Here is a 21,649-nt window from a genome sequence, read left to right as displayed (position 1 = left end):
TTACAGATGAGGAAACTGAGGCTCAGAGATCAAGTAGCCAGCTCGAGGTTACCCAGACCTGCCTGCAGCAGCAGAATCTTTAGAAGAAAAGGAGAGAATCCAGAGGTCAATGACCCAGAGATGGTAGTGTCAGGGCTCCAGCTCCCGGACAGTCTTGAGAACAGACACAGGATGAGGGAGAAGGGAGTGGGGGACACAGGAGAGCACAGACCTGGAGCTCAGGAGAGGAATGGAGCAAAGATTCCCGGTCTTGCAGGAACTGGAGACAGAGAAGAGAGAGAATGCCTGGATAGTGTGTGTGTGTGTGTGTGTGTGTGTGTGTGTGTGTGTGTGTGTGCGCGCGCGTGCGTGCATGCATGTGTGCATGCATGTGGTCCTCCTCCGACTCCACACACACACACACACACACACACACACACATCCCCCCCAAGAGTGACTTGTAAGGGAGAGTGTATCCTCAAACCAGCTCAGCGGGGGTCATTATATAGAAAAGGGAGAGATGCCCAATCAGCAGGGAAACCAGAACGAGGGAAGATAGGGACAGCCATGACCCACGCCTGCGTCCACCAGTGTGGCTAAAGGGATCTCGGGCTGTGTCGTCCTGTAACTCCCTTCGTCTGAGCAGAGAGCCCCCCACACTGTCGGGAGATAACTATGTGAGGTATAACGGTAGGCGATGTCCTGAGGCGGCCCAGTTGGCATGGGCTGAGGGGGGCTGAGGTGGGCTGCAGGACCAAATGAGGGGGGCTGCCCTGAACGGGTGAGTGGTTCATCTCATCTCGTGTATTTTCCCCTCCCTTTCCCGGGGCTGAAGGATCATACGTGTGCACAGGCTCCTGGATGACTGATTACAGATTATTCTCCTTGGGAATACAAACAGAGCACAGTGGGTCTGGGCTCTGTACTGTACTCGTGGGCTGGCTTTTATTTTACGCAGAGTATCCAGAGATGGCAGATAACCATTCATATATCCTACAAATTGAGGGTATTGATCTTTTTTAAAGTCATGAAAACATTGTATTTCAGCCAAAAAGTTAGGAAACATTTACTTAACTCTGAGCCAGTGGTTGAATAAAATGTTACAGACTATTTTAATGGTGTAATAATCAGGTTAGCTGCATATATGGTACAGTAGGTAAAACAAGGAATATATAGTGTAGGAGAAGAACATTTTTATGAGGAATCCAGACATGCCCAATGTCAGAAAGGTGAACTAGAGTGCCCAAAGTCCCACAGTTGGTAAGTGACGGAGCCAGGATTCACCTCAGAGTATGTCCTTTTAATCACCACTGTACTACACTACAGAGGGCATCTTATAATACGTTTTAACTCCAAATCTGCAAATCCAAAGTAATTGGACTGACTCTGCAAAATTTGCACTTAAAGAAGGCCTGTTACCTTTTACTCTCATTTAAAGGGCCTCAAGAACTTAGAACAGTGGTTAGAATGTCGGTACTTTTGAACATTTACTTAATGTGCTGATAGTCCCTGTAAAAGGATATGCATGGGGCACCTGGGTGGCTCAGTTGGTTGGGCGACTGCCTTCAGCTCAGGTCGTGATCCTGGAGTCTGGGAATCCAGTCCCACATCGGGCTCCCTGCTCAGCGGGGGGTCTGCTTTTCCCTCTGACCCTCCCCCATCTCATGCTCTCTCTCTCATTCTCTCTCTCAAATAAATAAATACAATCTTAAAAAAAAAAAAGGGCACGAATCCCATGCATGAGAGCTCCACCCTCATGACCTAATCATCTCCCAAAGTTCCCGCTCCCAAATACCATCACACTGGGTGTTAGGATTTATCATATAAATTTTAAGGGCACCTGGGTGGCTCAGTCAGTTAAGCATCTGCCTTCGGTTCAGGTGATGATCCTGGGGTCCTGGGATCAAGCCCCACATCAGGTTTCTTGCTCAGCGGAGAGTCTGCTTCTCCCTCTCCCTCTTCTCTCCCCCCCCCACTTGTGCGCTCTCTCTCTCTCTCTCTCTCTCTCTCAAATAAATAAATAAATAAATCTTTATCATATAAATTTTAGGGGAAACAGACTTTCAGTATAACAGGAACCAAACATAAAAGACTGGTTCCACCTGTGAGTGCTAAGGAGTGTAGGGATGGAAACCACACATACAAGCAAAGTCATGGGCCAACAATCCCAAGGTAAAAGCTCCAGGAGTTGAGGGCTCTGAATTTTAAAAGTGCCAAAAGGATACAAAATAAATGACCTCAGACAGCATCCATCGTGACAGGTTTTCTGCAGATAGAAGGTAAGTTTGGAAGGAGGATCGGCATGGATAGATTGTAAAGGGGAGCTCTGTTGGTGCTGAGGGTGTGGGTCTGCCGCTCCAGACAGGGAGAATCTGAACACGCCACGTGGAGGGACTTTATCACGTTCAATTTTGAGCATGACTGAACTTCCAAAAGAAACGCACCCGAGAAACGGGTACCAGACCTCTCTTCGGTCGTATTGAATAGGCTAGCCCTACCGCACCCCGACATCTTTCAGAAGCCCACCAGGCGCACCCTCCTTCCCGAAATGAGACCCAGTTTAGTGAGGTCACCTACGGGTCGCTTCATTTGCATTTGGTGGTCAGAGCTGGTCAGGGTGTAATTCGGATAAATTAACTGTGCAAATTCCTAATGGGTTTCCAGGTGGGAAATGAAGGATGAGAATTTGAGATTGAAAAAATGCATTTCAGAAATGCCGTCACATTAGAGCTTCATTTCAGTCCCTTGGGGTGGCCACCAAGTAAACAGTTTAATTTCCAACCCTGTCGGAGGTACAGAGTGCAGCATTCACACTTGCCAACAGATATGTGTCTCCTGTCTCTGGCGGTGCTTAATGGCTTTTAGTGGAGTGAAGGCTGAGAAAAAAGGGACTGGCTTTCTCTTGTTGGGTAAAACTGAAACACCGGAGAGACAATTCCTTTTCAGACAGACCCTTTCCTTCTCAGATTGCCGAGCCAGGGCCCAGCCAACTCTTTTTCAGCTCTTTCAGGTAAAATGGAAGCCGGAGGCCACCCAACTGAGGTACAGTCGGTGGGGGACTCTGATGCACTGGTGTTTGGGATTTGTCAGCCGAGAGATTTGCATTTCTAATAAGAGTCCTGCCCTGGTGTGATTCAGCCCAGTGGCTGGCTGTGCTGTCTCGTTTGTGCTGTCTCGTTAGCTCTCCAAGTGTTCAGTTTGCTGGGACCCAGAGAAGAGTCTTCAGCATAAATAGCTGTGTGGAAGGAGAGGAAAGAAAGCACCAGGGAGGTGGGGGTGGGGTGGGGGGAGTGGTGCTTCCTGCTGCGAGCCTCCACTGTAGCAAGCCGCAGAGAAGCCCTGTTGAATATTCCATGTGCATCCCTTACGTGCCCTTTGTCCACATAAGAGAACCATTTTTTTTTAAGATTTTATTTTTAAAGTAATCTCTACACCCAGCGTGGGGCTCGAACTCATAACCCCAAGATCAAGAGTCACATGCTCCATCGACCGAGCCAGCCAGGCGCCCCGAGAAACTTATTAAATGGTGCACTCTTGAGATTTTAAGATTTACTGTCATTTCTTTGAAAAGAAGTAACCAGGCGTGTCCATCCCAGCATTATCTACATGGCAGAAAATTGGGAAAAGGAAAGCAATATCTAACAAGACGTGAAGGGTAAAATGATTCAACAGTTAAATAAATTAACAGTTAAATAGGGAGTAGAAACCCATTCAAGTCTATTTAGTAGTGTGATTTTTTTCAAGTGGTAAATGTTAAATGAAAAATGCAGGATAATGCTGTATATATCTTTAAAAAAAAACACCCATGTAGATGGAAATATAGCAAATGTTAACACAGTTAATCCTTAGACATGGCATCAGAGATGATTATTTTTCTTCCTTGATTTCTGTATTTCCTACAGTGGATTTTTTTTCTTTTTTCTTTCTTTTTTTTAAGTAATAATAGTGAGAATTTATTGAGATTTATTCAGAAGATTTTTTTTAAAGATTTTATTTATTTATTTGACAGAGAGAGACACAGCAAGAGAGGGAACACAAGCAGAGGCAGAGGGAGAGGGAGAAGCAGACTCCCCACTGAGGAGGGAGCCCGATGCGGGGCTGGATCCCAGGACCCTGGGACCATGACCTGAGCCGAAGGCAGACGCCTAACGACTGAGCCACCCAGGCGCCCCCGGAAGATTTTTATCGAGAATTCCTGGGATGGTGGTTTTCGCCTCCCAGCCTGGAGGGAGGAACCACACTGTAGGAGATCACTCAGAAAACTCACTTGTCCCAGCACCTCTGGCCAACACAGGGAGGAGTAATCCCCCGAAAACTGGTCAGGCTTTGTTCACAATGGATTTTTTTTTTTTTCCTGACGATAGAAGTTAAATGTCGAAGCAGGATACTATGCTGTGCCCTCTTTCCTTGTTTGCTTTCCTTTTCTTATCTCCTGGCACGAGAAATGCTTTGCCGTCGGTGGGACCATCCCGGTTCTGCCCCGCCAAGCATTGGGTTGCTCCCGGGACACAGAACGCAGGCATGTACCTGATCCCCCTCACCTGTCACTCACTCCTCCCCGAGTTCATCTACACCCTCCTTGAACTTGTTTATATTTTTAGCCGGTACAGCTTCTCGGGCCCAGCCAGTTCCATGTGTCTTCCGCCCTCCGTGTGAGGTGGCGGAGGCCTGCCCGTCGGGTTATCCTCAGCTGACCTTGCTCAGGCGCCGAGGGGTCCTCCCCGCTCCTGCACGTCCAGCGTGGGGCCAACAAAATAAGGACGGCGGTGACACGTGCAAAGTTGGCAAAGCGCACCTACAGACAGAATCGATTCGGTAGGACTGATGAACTTGGGGTTGAAAGAGACCTCAGAAATTGTTTGGGCTAGTGTTTTCCGAAAAGCTCACATAATGAGAGTCACTATTTCCAGAAACCAGTGGAAATTGTACAGTACCCAGGATACGGTGGCACTGGCTGCCTAAAAATATCATGGGTGTGTGTGTGTGTGTGTATGTGTGTGTGTGTGTGTGTGTGTGTGTGTGTCGTGGGGGGGGTAGTTTTTTTCCTCTGGGCTGGAATTGAATAACAATGGTCACTTTGTTTGGTCAGAAATCCCAGCAGTTATACAAGTGCTTCGTTATTTTGTTAATGGAGAAACTAATTAATGTAGGAGAGACAGAATCTTTTAAAAAATTTGGCATCTGGAGAAGGTAGACATTGACGGGATTCTGCTGATCTGGGCCGGATCTGTGAGGCGGAGTGGGCAGAATGTTCCAGCACGCCTGGCGGATGCGGAGGTGGACTGCAGAGCGGCTAGCTGACCCCAGCTGAGGAGGCCGGTGCACCGAGACTGGGGCTGCAATCTGGCTGTCCACTCTGAGGCCCAGGCTGCCTCCAGGGAGCCTCTTCTGCCTCTCTGTTTAAAGCAAGCGCATGAGATGTGTTTCCTATCCTGGGAATAATTAAATAGACTTCGCGTTCGTGCATGCTCCAACAGTGGTCAAGTCAAAACGATTGGTTATTTTAATGGCCCTTCTAGATCCTTCAATCTCTCCTAACCATGGAAACAGGTGTCCGGGTTCCGTAGGGTACAGTGGGAAAGAAGGTGGGCTCTGGACTCCGACAGCCTGGGTTCAGACCCTGCCTCCCTCACTCACCAGTCCACGATCCTAGCTTTAACTTCCCCGAGCATCAGTTTTCCCACCTGTAAAATGGGACTAAGGATAGTATCTATCTGAAAGGACCGTTGTGAGGATTGAACGACGTAATGAATGGAAAGTGCCTGTCCAGTGCCTGACGCCCAGCACAGACCCTGTAAGAATGAGTCTCTCGTGTCATTGTTATTGTCAGTATTCCGTGGAAGGACCACCGTTAGGACGCATGAAGCATGAGCATCACTTCCTACCTTCCTGGGGCTCAGCGGTGGGGAAGGTCAGGCACAGACCATGAAGTGAATCACAGGGGCATTTGTGCACATACGGGTTTGGGGAAGTGCATTCCAGGAGGGGGAAGGGTTTGAGCAAAGACACGAAGGTGTCACCTTGCACTTAGCATGGAACTCAGCGCAGCAATGTGGTCTGGTTGCTCTGAGCATGTTTGCTAGACTGTAAGTGCTCCGAGGCAAGAAATCACAGTGAGTCCCCCCTTCTTTCTTCTCAGCCCCTGTATTTGTGGGGGCCGCTGACAGTCTGGAAAGCACCTGCAACTGTATGATTTTACTTGACTTGCTCAGCAGCTTGGTGAGGTCAGAACTTCTCTCCATTTTAGAGATGTGGAAACTGAGGCTTTGGGAGGGTGTCTTGGTGGCTCAACTACTTGGTGATTGAGCCTAAATTTGCGCTCAGATCTGAGGTCTGATTCCAACTCTGCTGTGAAGCTCACCCTTACGATCAACACTCGGGAAAGGGGCCCGGATTCAGTGCTTGACTGAGAGGGAGACACTGCAGGGAAGTGAAGGCGGGAACCTGAGTCGTGGGGCTCAGGAGAAAGGATGCTGGCATCCGAAAGAAGGGCCCCGGCGTGGGTCTCAGCTCTGTCAAGCACGAGTTGCAAGGATTTAGAATAGTCACTTCTCTTAGAGACTCAGGATCCCTGGTTGGAAAATGAGAAGGTGGTAGGAGATCCCATCTCAGAAATCCGTACAGCTGGGATCAGAACCTTGGGGTTCAGCACTTTCTTCTGTCTCAGCCCCCAGCCCCTCCCCTCCCCACCCCCAGCCTGAGGTTTCCTCCAGCCCCCATGCTTTCCTCTCCCCAAACCCTGGCTCAGTGGACTCACCTGGGGAGCATGTTAAAATGATAAACCCCAGGGCTGCGTCCCAGAACCTGATGATCCCTGGGAGATGGGCCTTGGAAGCTGCATTTCTCCCGTAACCACCGCCAGGAAATTCTGATGATCAGCCAGACTTCACAATTCACTCCTGAGCTCGGTAGTTCAGCGGGGTGGTGGACGGGGGGGGGGGGGGGGGTCATAAAATGACTGAGCCCCACCCCCAGAATTTCTGATTTAGTAGTTGAGGAGTGGGACCCACCAATCTGCACTTGAACAAATTCCCAAGTGATGCAGGGGCCACACTTTGAGAACCACCGTCCTAGCTCATTCCCAGAGCCCTGTCGGCACATGAACTTTTTTTAACAGAGGACTTCAAAATGATTTAGATAATTATAATAGCAGCCACTGTTCACTCTGACACACGCTTCCTACCCGGCCCCGTGCTAGATGTCTACAGTCGCTGTTTCTCATTATCATACCAGATTTGCAGATTCAGAATGCGAGGATCCATTAAATTGAGTGCTCGTCTGAGATTGCACATACTACCAGTGTGATCAGGGCTTTCTAGAGCAGTATTCCAGCTTCTTTCCTTACCCCATGGGGCCTCTCTGTACTGTCTCGGCCATGAGCGATTCTATAATGGGCATCTCGAGCCAGGTTCAGAGAGGGTTCACCAGGCAGTTTGGGGTGGTACTTCTGGCTGGAGGAGACTTTCATGACTTCTGCTGGTGGTCTTTGTCCCACACCTGTGGGACGGAACAGCTGCCTCTCCTCTCATCATGTAGCCCACTTCTAGGGGACCCCTCACGTCCCCAGGGCGCATTGCATCTGTAGCTCTCGGAGCTCCCGGGGTAAAAATGGGGGTCTGCTGCGAGATCTCGGCAGATCCCCAGCCTGGTGAGGTGCTGCCTGGGTTCTGGCCTGGCCGGTGTTCTGTTGGCCTGGAAGGGCCTTGGAAAGGGACGGTTGGTGTGGGAGCCCAGGAAACATTCAGCAGATACAGATGGAGAAGGTTGTGTCGTGACTTAAACTCTGGTGTGTCTGGGAGTTTCTTTCCCCTTAGCTTGTGACGATTCGTCCATTGTTTAACAGGATTTCCCCGATTTGGGAAGAAATATAAGATAGAGAAATTAGAGAGGAAGTACAGTGACCATAAGGGCTTGTTCCAGACTTAGGTCTCTATTCTCACCCGTCACCAAAACACACACACAGAGTTCATGCTTCTGTGTGTGGTTTGTTGGTTCCCCCCCCCCCCACAGTTATTTTTACATCTGGCAGGGATCTCAGGAAGTTATCCAAGCTGTTGATGCCTTTCCTGCAGTTTCTCCTACCTGCGCTTTTCTGTCTGTGGAGAAAAGGAAGAAAGGAGGGCAGGAAAGAAGGAACTGCTCTCGGATGCTGATCCTTCAGGGTGGCCAGAGGCCGCCACGCCGTGGCATCAGAGTGTTATCCTTTCTGTTTTAGGAGGATAGACATGCACCCTTGAAGCCAGCTTGGTGGAGTCAGCTGACACTGGAGTTGGCATTGAAAGTAACAGCTCTAGTCCAAGATCTGCCGCTGAACCATACCACCTTCCCCAAGCTTCACACGGCCGGTCTGACCTGCCCATCTCTCCCGAGGGGTGGTGAAAGAAAAGAGATGGTGGATATAGGAGCATCCATCCCGTCTGAGAGCTGGAAGTGGTTCTAGAAACCTAGATGTCTTCCTTTACCAATGAGAAAACGAGGCCCAGAGGTTGTAGAGCACTTCCCCGGGCAGAAGAGCAGGCCTGGGAGGGGACTCTGGTCATGATTGCTGTCTCCTTCTGTGTGATTATTCTGCAAAGGGTGAGTGAAGTGAGCCGAGGAGCAGGGGGCGGACTCTGGGAATCTCTGGCCAGAGCACCTTCATGAGCTTCTGAAACAAGGCTCGGTGACGGAACACTCTGGTTTTCTTTGTGTGTGAGAGGGTCTCTCTCTGTTTCTGTCTGTCTGTCTCTCACACACAGACAGACACATTGCTTGGTCTAAATAGCAAAAAGGCAATGATTGCTCTTCACAAGAGAGAATTACACTCTTTTTCACCGATCCCAGGGAAATCGACCGGGCATTATCTAACTTGGCAAGTTATTTTGTAAGACATGAAGGAGTGAAGCTTAAAGTTAAGGGGAACTTCTGCCCAAACTCCTTTGCGTCTGTGGGCTTGCGGCCTTGTACTTGCCCAAAGCCCCCAGCCCCCTATTATCCCTGTTCCCCTCCCACAAATGCACACATTCCTGGTCCTGTCACCCCCAAACACACAGAGGGTGGAACCGAAGAATATGAGCTACTCAAACAGCCAGAGGGGAGCGCCTGGATGGCTCCGTCGGTTGAGCACCAGGCTCTTGATTTCTGCTCAGGTCATGAGCTAGCAGTTGTGGGATTGAGCCCCACATCGGTCTCCACGCTCAGCACAGGGTCCGCTTGAAATTCTCTCTCCCTCTGCCCCTCCCCCCACCGCTCGCACACTCCCTCTCTCTCTAAAACAAAACAAAACAAAACAAAACAAAAAAAACGGCCAGAGGATCAGAACTCTGTTCCTCACTAGCAGTGTGACCTTGGGCAAGTTACTTAACCTCCCTGAGCTTTCGCTTCCTCATCTGGATAATAAGAGCCCTTAACATTGATGTGAGGCTTTACCTTTACAACGGAGAAACATAAAAAGTGCTTAATCCGGGGACAGACACCCAAGTAGCAGCTTAATAAACATTATCTGCCACTATGGCACATGTCGGAGGGATGTTGAAGATCATGGGATGGCTGTATCATTTTCATAAGGGAATTGACTGGTTTATCATTTAAATGAGATCTCACTAGGCCTCCAGCAATCTGGCTGCATAGTTAAAATTCTAATTTTCTACCCAGGGAAGAACAAATATTGTCCAAGTGTTAAGCACTCCAGAGCTGAGCTGTTATCTCTGGAACACCGAGATGCTCTCGTGGTAGCTTTCAATACTACCTTGTGTGCATAAATACCCTTCTACCTGAAAAGGATATAAAATTCCAAACAATGAAGAGATACCGATACAACGGATCTGGAAACCATGAAAACAGGAATAAAAACACAAAAGCCCAGTTGTCAGTGGGAGAGAGGTTACATGATGCTGCACTTTCTAGTTTACAAAGCACATTTTTATAATCCCCACGCCTGGTGGTCTCCCAACCCGCCTGGAAGGTAGATGTCGCATCACCCATTCCGCAGGCGAGGAAATGGGGTCTCAGGAGGAGAGCCACCATGTGAGAATGAAAGACAGATAGCAGCCACATCCCACTGGGCCTTGTGGGACCTGGTAAAGGAATGTGGATTGTCCTGAGTTCAGAGGAAGGCCCTCATAGATTGAAGCGGGGGAGGGTTGCAGTCTGCACACTTCTAGAAGATCTCTCCATGGGGGTGGGAAGAAAGAGCAAAAGTGGAAAGAGGGAGGTCACTCGGAATGTGGCTGTGGAAGTTCCGGCAAGAAAGGTGGTGTTCGCGGAGAGAAAGAGAAGTGGATGGGCTAAAGATGTGGAGGTCACCAGCCAGGCTGACCGTGGCCTAGATGTGGACGCTGATGGAGAGGGGAGAACCAAAGATGGCGCCCAACTCCCTGGCAGGTTGGCAGGTGGTTGATGACGGGGCATCCACAGAGGAACAGGTTTTGGAGCTGGGAGGGGGAGGGGAATCAGGAGATCCATTTGCATTTATTTGGGGAAGGAGGATCTATTTCCCCAAACCCTCGGTCCTCTGATGGCAAAGAGCCGTTGGTATTCACTTGCTCCTGGGTGTTGAATAAATGCTTTCAGTGAGCAGGGTGAGCTCAGGCCCGTCCCCAGCAGCCTGTCTGTAAAGAACGCTGCCCCTGGCAAGGCGCTGTGCTCCTTCTGCCACCAGGGAACCAGGGAGCCATTCATGACCCCTTCTCAGAACATTGGGCCTGATACGAGAAACCAACAAAAAAACCCCAATGTCCTACCTTCTAATGTTTCAGGCTTTTCGGTAACTTTTTCTTTTGCCAATCTCCACGGGATCTTTCCTCAGCTAACATTTGAAAGTGATTCTTTTTTTTTTTTTTTTTTTTTTTTTTATGTTGTACTCAGGCCTTAAATAACCTTTCCCCTGTGGTGGCTTACTGAATAGAGGAAGCCTAGTAAAATTATAGTAACATCAACAACAATAACAAGCTTTTGTAGCCTTCCATTTAATTAAAAGACCTGGCTATTTTATGTTAGCCTCAAGAAAATCTCTGAGGTAAGATACACGGTATGTTCAGCTCTGTTCAGGAGGCCAAGGAATGCAGTACCCAAAAGCGTGTAAAATTACAATAATAGTAGCAGTAGTATTAAGAGTTAAGGCAGGGCGCCTGGTGGCTCGGTTGGTTAGGCGTCTGCCTTCAGCTCAGGTCATGATCCTGGAGTCCCGGGATCGAGTCCCGCATCGGGCTCCCTGCTCCGCGGGGAGTCTGCTTCTCCCTCTGCCCCTATCCTCGCTCATTCTGTCTCTCTCTCCTCTCCTTCAAATAAATAAAATCTTTAAAAGAGAAAAAAAAAGAGTGAAGGCATTCAGAACAGGGCCTGGCACATGAACGTTTGCTGTTACTGTTTTTATGATTAGTTTCTAGATCGAGAGACCGAGGCACCGTGAGGCTGTGATGTATACGCTCAGCAGCAGAACGGGCTCCCGGGTGTGTACGCTGGATGCCGCTCTCTAAAGGAACGTGTGCTCCAAAGTGATGTTCAGGTGGACGGAGGGGCTGGTGCCAGGACTGGGTCCCTGTGAAATTCTCCTTTCCTGTGAGCCGGCAGTTGCCACAGTTCCCCTTGCAAATCTGCCTCCTGCCTGAGGCGGGGGAGCGCACCATCCAGGACAGCTCAGAGCCTGTTGTCTCCCCACTGCCCACCTCCCCGTTCTCCGAGGTAGAGCTCGAGCCCCGCCTCCACTGCCTGCTTCCCCGACCTCCACCCTCCTGGCATTCTTCTCCAACGGGGCTGCCGTGGGGCCCTCACAGGCGCCGTGGAGAGGCACGTGACCTCATGGGCCCCAGCTGACTCCTCACCCGTAAGCCTTGGCTGTGTAGATGGAGACAGAGGCCCTGTCTTGCGCCTTGTGGCTCTCCTTGCCCCGTGTTCCTGGCCCAGTGCCAAGCCCAGAGCAGGCGCCCCGACATTATACAACCGACTTCTAAAAAATAATCACAGTAATCACCCCTAGAACCCACTTTTGCAAATGGGTGGTGTGCTCATCCGAGTCATCCCCCCAGGGAGCTTATTCCAAAGGTGGCGCCATGGCTCAGAACATGCCAGGCCCCTCGAACAACCCTCCGCCGCATTCTTAGCCTTGATGTTGGCAAATCGATGTCCTTCGAAGGTGGTTCCACCTGTCCCTTCTGTGGAAGCAGGAATGTGACTTCCCTCGGAAATACAGTTGCGGGGTAACAGGTGTCGAGAATAAGGGCCAAGTACACAATCACGTGCCCAGTTGCTTTTTGCCTAATAACCTGACCATGAAGACAGCTCCAGAAAAGGGCTTCCAAATGTGTCTCAAGCAAGGGTCACATCACCGGGCTAAATATAAAAGGTCTGCCATGGGGACCGTGTTGAGACAAAGGTTCACTTTGGGCTGAGTCAGTTCTGTGAGTGTGGTTAAAATTTGTCCGCAAAGAGGAATGAACAAGTGAGTGAGCCTTTGGGTAAAAGCTCATTATCTCCTAGCCAAAGTGTGTGTCACTATATTTGTGTACATGTGTGCCTTGGGGGAGGGGGGGCTGCAGAACCAGCCACCCCCAAAAACAGTCCTGCTTTGAAGCAGACATAACGCTCATTCCTTTGCCTCTTGCTGTCCCTCACGGGCCCCCAAATTTGTTTCAGCCCAGTGACTCCCTCCACTGACCTGAATTTAATTATTTTATTCTTCATAAAGAGCACACCTCCCCCTGCCCCGATTCCCACCCCACCCCCAAAATTAACTGACCTCTCCTCATTAAGTGTTCTGACAGCACGGTTTTGTGTGGGAAGAGACGTGGGCTCGGTTCGCAGGCCCCACTGCTGATCTCTGTTAAAATGATGAAAATTTGACAAGGCAAGGGGCAGGGGGTGGGGGTGGAGGATGGGGAGGATGTTTTCCCTGGATCCCCGATATTTGTTTTTTGTCCAGTAAAATATTCTCCTGGGCATCGGCGGGAGAGGAAATGGACAGTCTCTGTTTCTTTGCACCCTCCCCGCCGCCCCACCCCCCCCCCCAGCCCTCTCCTCTCTCCATCTTTGTCCTTGCCAGGATAGGGCTGGAGCCAAGAGATGTTCAGTGCGCATATCACGGAAAGACGAGGCGGTTTAGAAGCCCAGACCCGACGCAGTTCCTGAGTGATGGTTAGGAATCCCGAGGCACCGCTGAAATGCGTTTACTGAGGTGGCTACCCAACCGGGGTCTCTTGGACAGAACTTCCAGCAAAGCCCTGGGGCCAGGTGGTGGCTGCCAAGAAGCCGTGGAGTGGCTGGACGAGGGCCTTTCTGGGGTTTTCGGAGGGGAGAGGTGGGGCTCATGAGTGGGAAAGGCATCTGGCCTCCCTGCTAGGGGCCCCAGGGAGCCTGGCGCTGCCATTCCCCAGCTCTGCTCCTCGGCTTGTCCTTGTGGCTCTGAGCTCCACTTGCTCCCTGGAGACACAGGATTAACCATACCTACCTACTGAGTGAGCAGCTCTGGAGCCTGACATTTCCAGCTCTGCTGCTCACATGCTGTGTGACTCTGGGCAAGTTACTTCACCTCTCTGTGCCTGGTTTTCCTTGCTGTATTAGTTTCCTGTGGTTGCTGTAACAAATGACCACAAATTTGGCAGTTTCGATCTCTCACAGTCCTGGAGTTCATGAAGCAAGTATCAGCAAGGCCATGCTCCCTCTGGAGGCTCTAGGAGAAATTTTTTCCTTGCTTCTTCCAGCTTCTAAAGGCCACTGGCATTCCACGTGGCTGCATCACTCCAAGCTCTGGCTCCGTCTTCACATCACCTCCTCTTCTGTCTGTGTGTCTCTCCTCTGGGTATCTCATGAAGACATGTGTCAGTGGATTAGGGCCCATCTGGGGGTAATCCAGGATAATCTCATCTTGAGACCCTTAATTACACCTGCAAACACTCTTTCCAAATAAGGCCACGTTCACAGATTCTGGGTGCAAGGATACAGATACATTGTTTGGAGGGGCACAGTTCAACCCATTGCAAATGGCTAAAGTCCTTCAGCCAGTGCCCAGCACACAGCAAACACTCCCCATTTGCTCCCGTCATAAACCTTGCTGAGCCACCGTGGCCTTCAGGGAGCACCATGTCGCACCCTCCAAGGGGTGCCCTTCCCGTTTTGGTGGATGTGAATGGCACCTGCTGGTGGCCACTTGGGTGATGCTGCTTCTTGCCACCTCCACCACCGTCCCCCGGTTCAAGGCCCCATCACCTCTCGAGCGGACCATTGCCGTCCTGTTGGCTGTCCTCCTAGCGTGTCTCTTGCCCTCTGCCCTTCCTCCGCACGTCCCATGGCTGTCTACTCTCCCCACAGCTGCTGCTGAAAGCCATAGGTCAGATTCTATCAGTTGCCTGTCCCCAGGCCTCCACTCGTTCCCCTGTCCCACCCAGAGCAGAAGCCAGAGTCCTTATGGCAACCCACAAGGCCCCGCACGATCGCCTGCCCTCTGCACCTGGCTCTCTGGCTCAGCCTGGAACACAACACATACACATGCACTTGGGTTTGCACTTGCTGCTTACTCAGCCTAGAACACTCTTTCCCAGCTGTCCGTGGTTTTCTCCCTGGTTTCCTTCAGGTTCTGCTTAAAAGACACTCCCTCGAAGGGCCTTCCCTGACCCCCAGAGGGTCCTAGCTAAACTAGCACCACTGTACACCTCCATTCCCTGGCCCTGTCTTGTCTTTAAAGCACACAGTATGCTTGGCATTGTGTGCTTCTCTGCTTGTCGAATTGTCTGCTTTCCCCCCTTACACGCAACTCCACGAAAGCAGGGAGCGTGGTCCCTGCCGATCCCCAGCCCCAGCACATGCTAGGCACATGATCAACGGTTCCCAGGTGAGAGGATTATTACGGGCCAGGCTCTACCTTTGTGTGCATGATCTCGTATCTCCCGACAACCAGGGACAACGGTGTGGTTATATCCTTTCTTGTCTTAGGGGCAGAGAGAGCAAATAAATGTCCCCTAGCAGCCCCACCGGTGAATGGTAGCAGCAGGATCGGAGCTAACTAGGCTTCCTCCAGAACCCACTTTCTGCATCACCATCTGCCATAAGGCAGAAAAGCCAGACTAGGTGAAAGACCTTCGGGAGTGGAAATGTGCCACATTGGAAGTACCAGAATGACAGTAGCTGAGCCCTTGCCGAGCAGATGGCTCGGCATTGCTTTGGGTCGCCTTCTTGTTTAGTTTTTCAAATTTTGAGAACCATTTGTGCTGCCTCCCTGGATGTTAGAATGTGAGGTCATAAGAAGGGTGTCTATGAAGAACTGTTGCTCTGTTCCACTCCTGTCAGATTTTGGTGGTCTGGAATGTTCCAGAAATGGGGCACGCATGAATGTGTCCTTTATTCCAAAACACGTCAGTCCATTTTTCTGCCTTCAGTAAACATGGCGTATTGATTACCATCAAATATTTTGGTGTGGGGCCGTGCAAAGGGTGCATTTTCAACTCTACTGCTCAGGTACCCTGTGGCCTTAACTAGAAAATAGCGGCTCTCCTCCCAGGTGCTAGGCACATGCCAAGCTTTATACTTATTGTCTCATTTAATTGCCCAAACCACTCTTGGGAGTAAGCACTCTTTTTTTTTTTTTAAAGATTTTATTTATTTATTTGAGACAGAGAGATTGAGAGAGAGAGAGAGAGCACATGAGAGGGGGGAGGGTCAGAGGGAGAAAGCAGACTCCCCGCTGAGCAGGGAGCCCGATGCGGGACTCGATCCGGGGACTCCAGGATCCTGACCTGAGCCAAAGGCAGTTGCTCAACCAACTGAGCCACCCAGGCGCCCGGGAGTAAGCACTCTTAATAACCCCAGTTAATCCTGGCCACAGAGACACAGAGATGTTCAATAACTTGGCCAAAGTCACAGCTAATAAAAGGCAGAGCCTGGATGTGAACTCAGGTTGTCTGTCTCCTGAGCATGACATTTAAGCAGCTCTCTTTCATGACTCAGCTTCAGCTGTAAATTGCGGAGAATGCATTCAATCCTCTTTCCAGCCAGAAAAATCTTTGCTTTTGAGGCTGAGACTCTGGTAGTAGTTTTGAGGCATTGAAGTGCATGCAGAAGGCTCAGGTGAATAAGGATGAAGCAGGGCTGAACCAAGGAGATCACGAAGCCAGGTCCAAGATTCCGGCTCCTGCCTCTCGGGTCCTAGCTTGCGTCTTGCGGTCCTGGCATCTGCTACTTTCCTTGCCTTGACGGTTTGTAGAAATAAGAGCCCACAAGTGCATATCCCCACCGCCAGCCATCCACCCCCCTCCCCCGGACGTCTTTCCCCTCTGTATGAGAAAAGGAAAATGAAACCCTTCTGGTCGCCTGGTGTTAACTTCAAAGCAGCCTCACATCTCTTTTCTCGTTTTATTCACACAGAAACCCTGTGTGGACAGGGAGGGAGAGTCCCATTTTACAGATGAGGAAACAGACAGAGACAGATTGAGAAAGCTGATCTCAAGGTCACATTTAACCTCCTGCCTCCTACGAGTGTTTCCTGGGTCCTTCCTCAGGGTTTTTCCTACTTGACTGTAATCATCTTAGCAAATGCCTTTGATTGCTCCCAGCCGCCTCCCACACTGTTGGCCACCACTAGATTAGTAATAAATACCCATCATAAAGATAGCCATCTTCCAGAAGGTGCCCTCAGTGTGTCAGGGAACTGTGCTAGGAGCTTTCACATTTGTTTGCCCTTACTCCCCACACTACCCCTTTGAGACATAGAGCATTAAGATGCCCATTTTACAGATGAGGTGCCTGGGGCCACACAGCCCCAAGCTGACACTGGCATATCATCACACAGCTAGGAAGTGGTAAACCCAGCATCTGTGTGGGTTAACACAGGTTGTCTGAGGTCCCCTCCCTGGCTGAAGCCTTGGGGGACTCCTGGTCACGATTCCCTGCCTCTGCCCCTCCAGCCCACACACCAGCTCCACTAGCTTCATTGGCAGCCACGCTCAGCCACCTGCTACTCTCTGCTCAGGCCATGCCCTTCCTGTGGACCTCACCCCTCTGCTCCCTTCCCTGGAATTCACACTCCCTCCCACCCATCCTTCAGAGAGCAGGCCAAAGCCACCTTCTTCATGCAGACCCAGCGTCTTCTGCACCCTTCTCCGCACCCAAGCGTCACTCTGTCCCAGGGCACCCTGTACCTCTCTCCATTATGGCATAGGTCATGGGGTGTCTCTGGCACCTGATGCAGCCTGTGAATCCAAGGGACACAGGACAGCAGGGAACAGCATGGCTTATGGAAGGAGTGGAGAGTGTGTGCCCCGCCAGAGGGCATTCTGATTCCTCATTGTTTTTTAAAACACCATGCCAGCCCGACAAAACAACTCTGTGGCCATTCAAACCACGAGCCACCAGTATGAGACTCCTGGGAGCCCCTCGGGACTCCTGTGCTTTACTACATTGTCAATGCTTACATGAGGGAGGGAAGGGAGGGAAGAAGAATTTACCTTCTCAGGCTGCCATAACCCAGAGCGGGTGGCTGAGGCAACAGAAATTTTTTCTTTTCACAGTGCTGGAGGCTGGAAGTCCAAGCTCAAGGTTCCAGCCAATTCTGTGTCCGGTGAGGAGCCCCTTCCTCACTTGCAGACAGCCGCTTCTTGGCATGTCCTCACAAGTTGTCTCCTCAGCGCACGCACATGGAAAGAGACAGCAAGCTCTCTGGTGTCTCTTCTTGCAAGGACACAACTTCCGTGGGGCAAGGGCCCTTATAGAGCTGCCATCTCCAGAGACAGTCACACTGGGGGTTAGGGCTTCAGTATGTGAATGTGGGAGGGGAGGGGGGCCTAAACATTCAGCCCCTAACACATAGCATTCCAGATCACTTGATCCACAGGTATTTCCTGTGTCCTTACTGTGGGAATTCTGGAAACACTGAAGGCAAGCAGCAGAGACCAGTGGTCAAAAGCACGGGCTTTCTTATCAGAGAAACTTAAGTTTGAAACCTTCCTCGGGCACTTACTCTCCAAGTGGCCTCGGACAGCCTACGCAGGTTCTCCAAGCCTCAGGTTCCTGACTGTAAAATGGGGACACGACACAACCACATGGAGTTTGAGGATGAAGCGAGATTAATGCGTATCCACCATGCCTGACAGCACTCACGAGTGCATTCAGGGACTATTTACTGAGCACGTACTCTGTTCCGGGCGCTCTCCTGGGTGCTGGGAATCCAGGACGAGCAGATCCCTTGTCCTCATGCTTCCTGGAAGAGCCAGATAATGAACAGGTGAATCTGGGATCAGATAACACACAGGTTATCGATCATTTGTGAAGGGGGCATGGGCTCTAAGGAAATAAAACAGGTGGCAGAAGAAGGGCAGCGGGGGAAGAAAGCCCTGCCTCGGGAGGCGACTTTGTCCGGAAGCCGACGGCCACACAGAGACTCCGCTCAGAGTTGCAGTGGAGGAAACAGCAAGCGCAAAAGCCTGCAGGTGGGCTTGCTCGGTGACTGCACGAGCTGTTAATACTCGCCATGATGGTTGTGCTTACTCTCGCGCGTGGGCCCACCCTCGGGGTCCACCTCCCTTGTGGGGACACAGGGCCTCTGGTCCAGCCCTCCGGGGTGCAGTGCCCCCCTACAGTGGGCCTTCAGAGGAGGGCAGCTCAGTGAAGGCAGGTGTGGTCAGGAGTGCCTACTGGTGCAGGGAGGAGGGAGGAGGGGGAGGATGTGTGGGGAGGGAGGGAGGCCAGCATTCTAGAGGAGGGGGAATTTGGGTTGAAGAGCCTGACATCGGAGGGACCCTCAAAGACTGCCCAGGCCAGAGCCAGGTCTGAGAGGAATGCCCCCCTCCGTGTGGGCTGACAAGGGCAGCAGTGGCCCCCATTGTCACAGCCGGCTGGGCAGGTTGTCAGCTCGAGAGAATGAGCTCCCCACTCAAGATGTAAGGCCCTGGGCGGAAATCCAGCTTTGTGAGTCACAACCAGATGCACATCTTGTCAGAGAAAACCATGGCCGCAGAGAACTGGTCATGGTTTCCTGGAAACTTCCTGAGTGTCGGGGGAGGGGCTCTCTGAGGATGGGTGCCAGCCACAGCTGAGAGAGGAGGATGTGCCGGGGGCCCAGGCTGGTGGCCTGGAGCTGTGCCTCGCAGGGTCCTCAGCCGAGGCTTCCAGGGCCCCCTGGGGGAGTCAGAGCCTGAGGCCAGTGGACTAGCTGAGGCCCATTCGGGGGTCTCTGTCTGCCTTCTCACAGCATGCCCCTCATGTGGGTGTGGGAAGAGCAGCTATACCGGGAGAGGGGCCCCCTGGGTCCTCATCCCACCAACTTGGATTCAAATCCAAGGACTTCCACGAGCACAGCATCTCTGGCCCTCAGTTCTCTTGTCTGCAAAGTAATGGGATAATTTGGGAGCTCTCCAAGGTTCCGCCCAGCTGGAATATTTGGGCACTTCCTTCATTTTCCTCCCTATAGATAAAAGAAACTGAAGCCCAAGAGCAAGAAGCTTGCTCAGAGCCAACCCCGTTGCAGGTGGGCCTGGAGCTCCTGCTCTGGCCAGATCTGCACCCCTCCACCCCTTTCTCCCGTGTCCCACCGTCTCTCCCCAATCTTCTCGTCCTGGATGCCTCTTTCCCTCCGTTCCTTCTGCCTGTGCTTCCGGCCTGCCAGACAGGTTCAGCCACCCCAAGAAAGAGGTTCCCACCTGGGGGTGGTAGGTCCCAAATCAGAACCAGAATGGGGACTCCCAGGGCCATCAGCTACCTGTGTGTACTAGTTGGGATTAAGGAGGCAGGACCTAGTCCGGCCACCTCCTGTCTGAATCCTACACATCCTTCAGTCCAGCTATATAACATCTCCCCCAGGAAGCCCTTCTGGATCACTCCAGCCAGAGTTATCACCTTACCAAGCCTTCGCCGCCCGTGCCACTTTAAAACCCTGCTTGTTGGCATTCTCGCTTACTTTTGTCGTAATTATTTGTGCATACATCATAGCTCCTCTATGCAATTCCAAACTCACTGAAATCAGTAACCAAATTGCCTACCAACAGCCTCCCTTCGACATCTGGTGCAGTGTTTGTATTCTAAGTGTTGGATGGATAATTGTGGAATAAATGGAGTTTTCTTTCTTCATTGCAGAAGGGTTCTTTCGTTTCAGAATGAATGGCTGGGCGTGTAAGAGCATCTGTTCTAGAGCTACATTGGGTTGAATCTTAGCTCCGCCATCTGCATGCTGTGAACCTTGGGCGAGCTACTCACACTTTCGTACCTCAGTTTCCTCTCTTGTAAAAGGAGGCTCATTGCAATCACCCCACCAACCAGGGTGGCGGTGAAGGTTAAACTAGTCATGCGTGGAAAGTGGCTTGATAGAGTGCCCAGCACAGAGTTGAGTCAGTAAATGAAGTTGTTTGATTTCGGTGATCCTCTATGCAAATTTTTATTTGAGGTTTTGGAATATATGTTACACTGCCTTGCAGAATTTGAGCTTGGCTTGAGGTAGGTGCTAAATCCTTTTTAATCCTTGCATCCATTGAACCTGCGTCAGGTATTTGATGCCCATTGTAGAAGCTCCCCGGGCCCCTGGAGTAGGAGCGGAGAGGAAGAGATGGGCCCCCGGAACTGGTGAAACTGCTCGCCAGCCTGGGGCTAGCAGCTACGTTAAGCGCTTTTATTCAATTCATGTGACTCGACAAATTTGGAATGTGTTAGGGAGAGATTTTCCAGCTATGAGTCAGTACATTTATGCTCCCTCACACACACATAAAAAAATTTAAAAAGAAAAAGAGTTTAGCGAGAATCATTTATGAGTGCAAAGTGGAAATCTGTGGAAATTTTATTTTGACCCTGAAGGCAAGTAATACTTAAGAATTTAATAAAGGGCTCAAAACAAGACGCAGTGGAGGAAACAAATGCAGCTAGCTGCCTTTTCCTTGTATGTTCTCAGCCACTGTGCTGCACAGAGGAGGGTCTAACTGGCATGGCTTTATTAAGCACCTCCTGGTTACCCAGATTTGTGCTAAACGTGGTGGGGGAAAGAAGGGAAGCAGAACCGGCATTTATTAACCACCTCTTATGTGCCAGATAGTCATGACAGAAGGGGAAGAAACCTGTCTTTAAGTTCAAGAGGGAGTATGGGAGAAAATGGAAGAATTGTATTCAGACACATGGGCTCAAGCCCAGCACCCTACCTTCATAATATCATCTAATCCCCATTGCATCCATTTTATGGATGGCAAAACTAAGGCTCAGAAAACATTAAATATTTTGTCTATGGACACAAAACTCGTAAAATGTTAGAAAGCACATTCTAAACCGGGTCTGCCAGTCTCCCTATGAGGGTTAAATTAATGTCCACAGGAGCTGTGTTTCCTACTGGGGGTGGGAGGGGGGCGGGGGAGGCAGACACCCCTGTTCTGGGAGACCATGTCGCCCTATCATAACCCTTCCTGCAGACCAGTCTCTTCAGCCACCTTCTGTCACTTGCTTTTAAGTCCTGCCTGTTAGGGATTATCCAGAACCTGCTTCTCATCCAGGCTGATCCTCTTTGCTGTTGTTTATTTTAAATAAAGAAACTATCACCCGCCCAGAGGGCTTGTGTTTCCAGCTCACTTTCCTCTCTTTTGCAAGGGCTGATTTTCATAGAATCCCAATCTCCAGGGAGCTGTGTTTTTCCCTCTGAAACATGAGCTGTAATCAAAGGTGTATTCATCCCCAAACATCTGCCCGAAGCCCCCGGAGCCAGGGTTCCCCCGAGGTCTGACAGCAGGAGGCTCAG

General features: G+C 50.8%; 1 protein-coding gene across 3 annotated transcripts in view; it reads left to right on the top strand.

The window, feature by feature from the left end:
• ZHX2 (zinc fingers and homeoboxes 2) overlaps positions 1–21,649 on the top strand; it is a 153,887-nt gene that overhangs the window by 42,393 nt on the left and 89,845 nt on the right. Inside the window, exon 2 of one of the 3 annotated variants that reach the window (XM_028105627.2) lies at positions 8,195–8,556. The exons of the other annotated variants lie outside the window; for them this stretch is intronic. The gene's annotated coding sequence lies outside the window, so the exon portion shown is untranslated. The remainder of the gene's footprint in view (positions 1–8,194; positions 8,557–21,649) is intronic. 3 annotated transcript variants of the gene reach the window in all.

Source organism: Eumetopias jubatus, unplaced genomic scaffold (genome assembly GCF_037043125.1).
Source record: "Eumetopias jubatus isolate StellerSeaLion01/CBP00866 unplaced genomic scaffold, mEumJub1_p1.0 scaffold_4, whole genome shotgun sequence".
NCBI classification, from domain to species: domain Eukaryota; kingdom Metazoa; phylum Chordata; class Mammalia; order Carnivora; family Otariidae; genus Eumetopias; species Eumetopias jubatus.
Note: the sequence above shows the minus strand (reverse complement) of the source record. Positions and strands in the feature narration are given on the sequence as shown.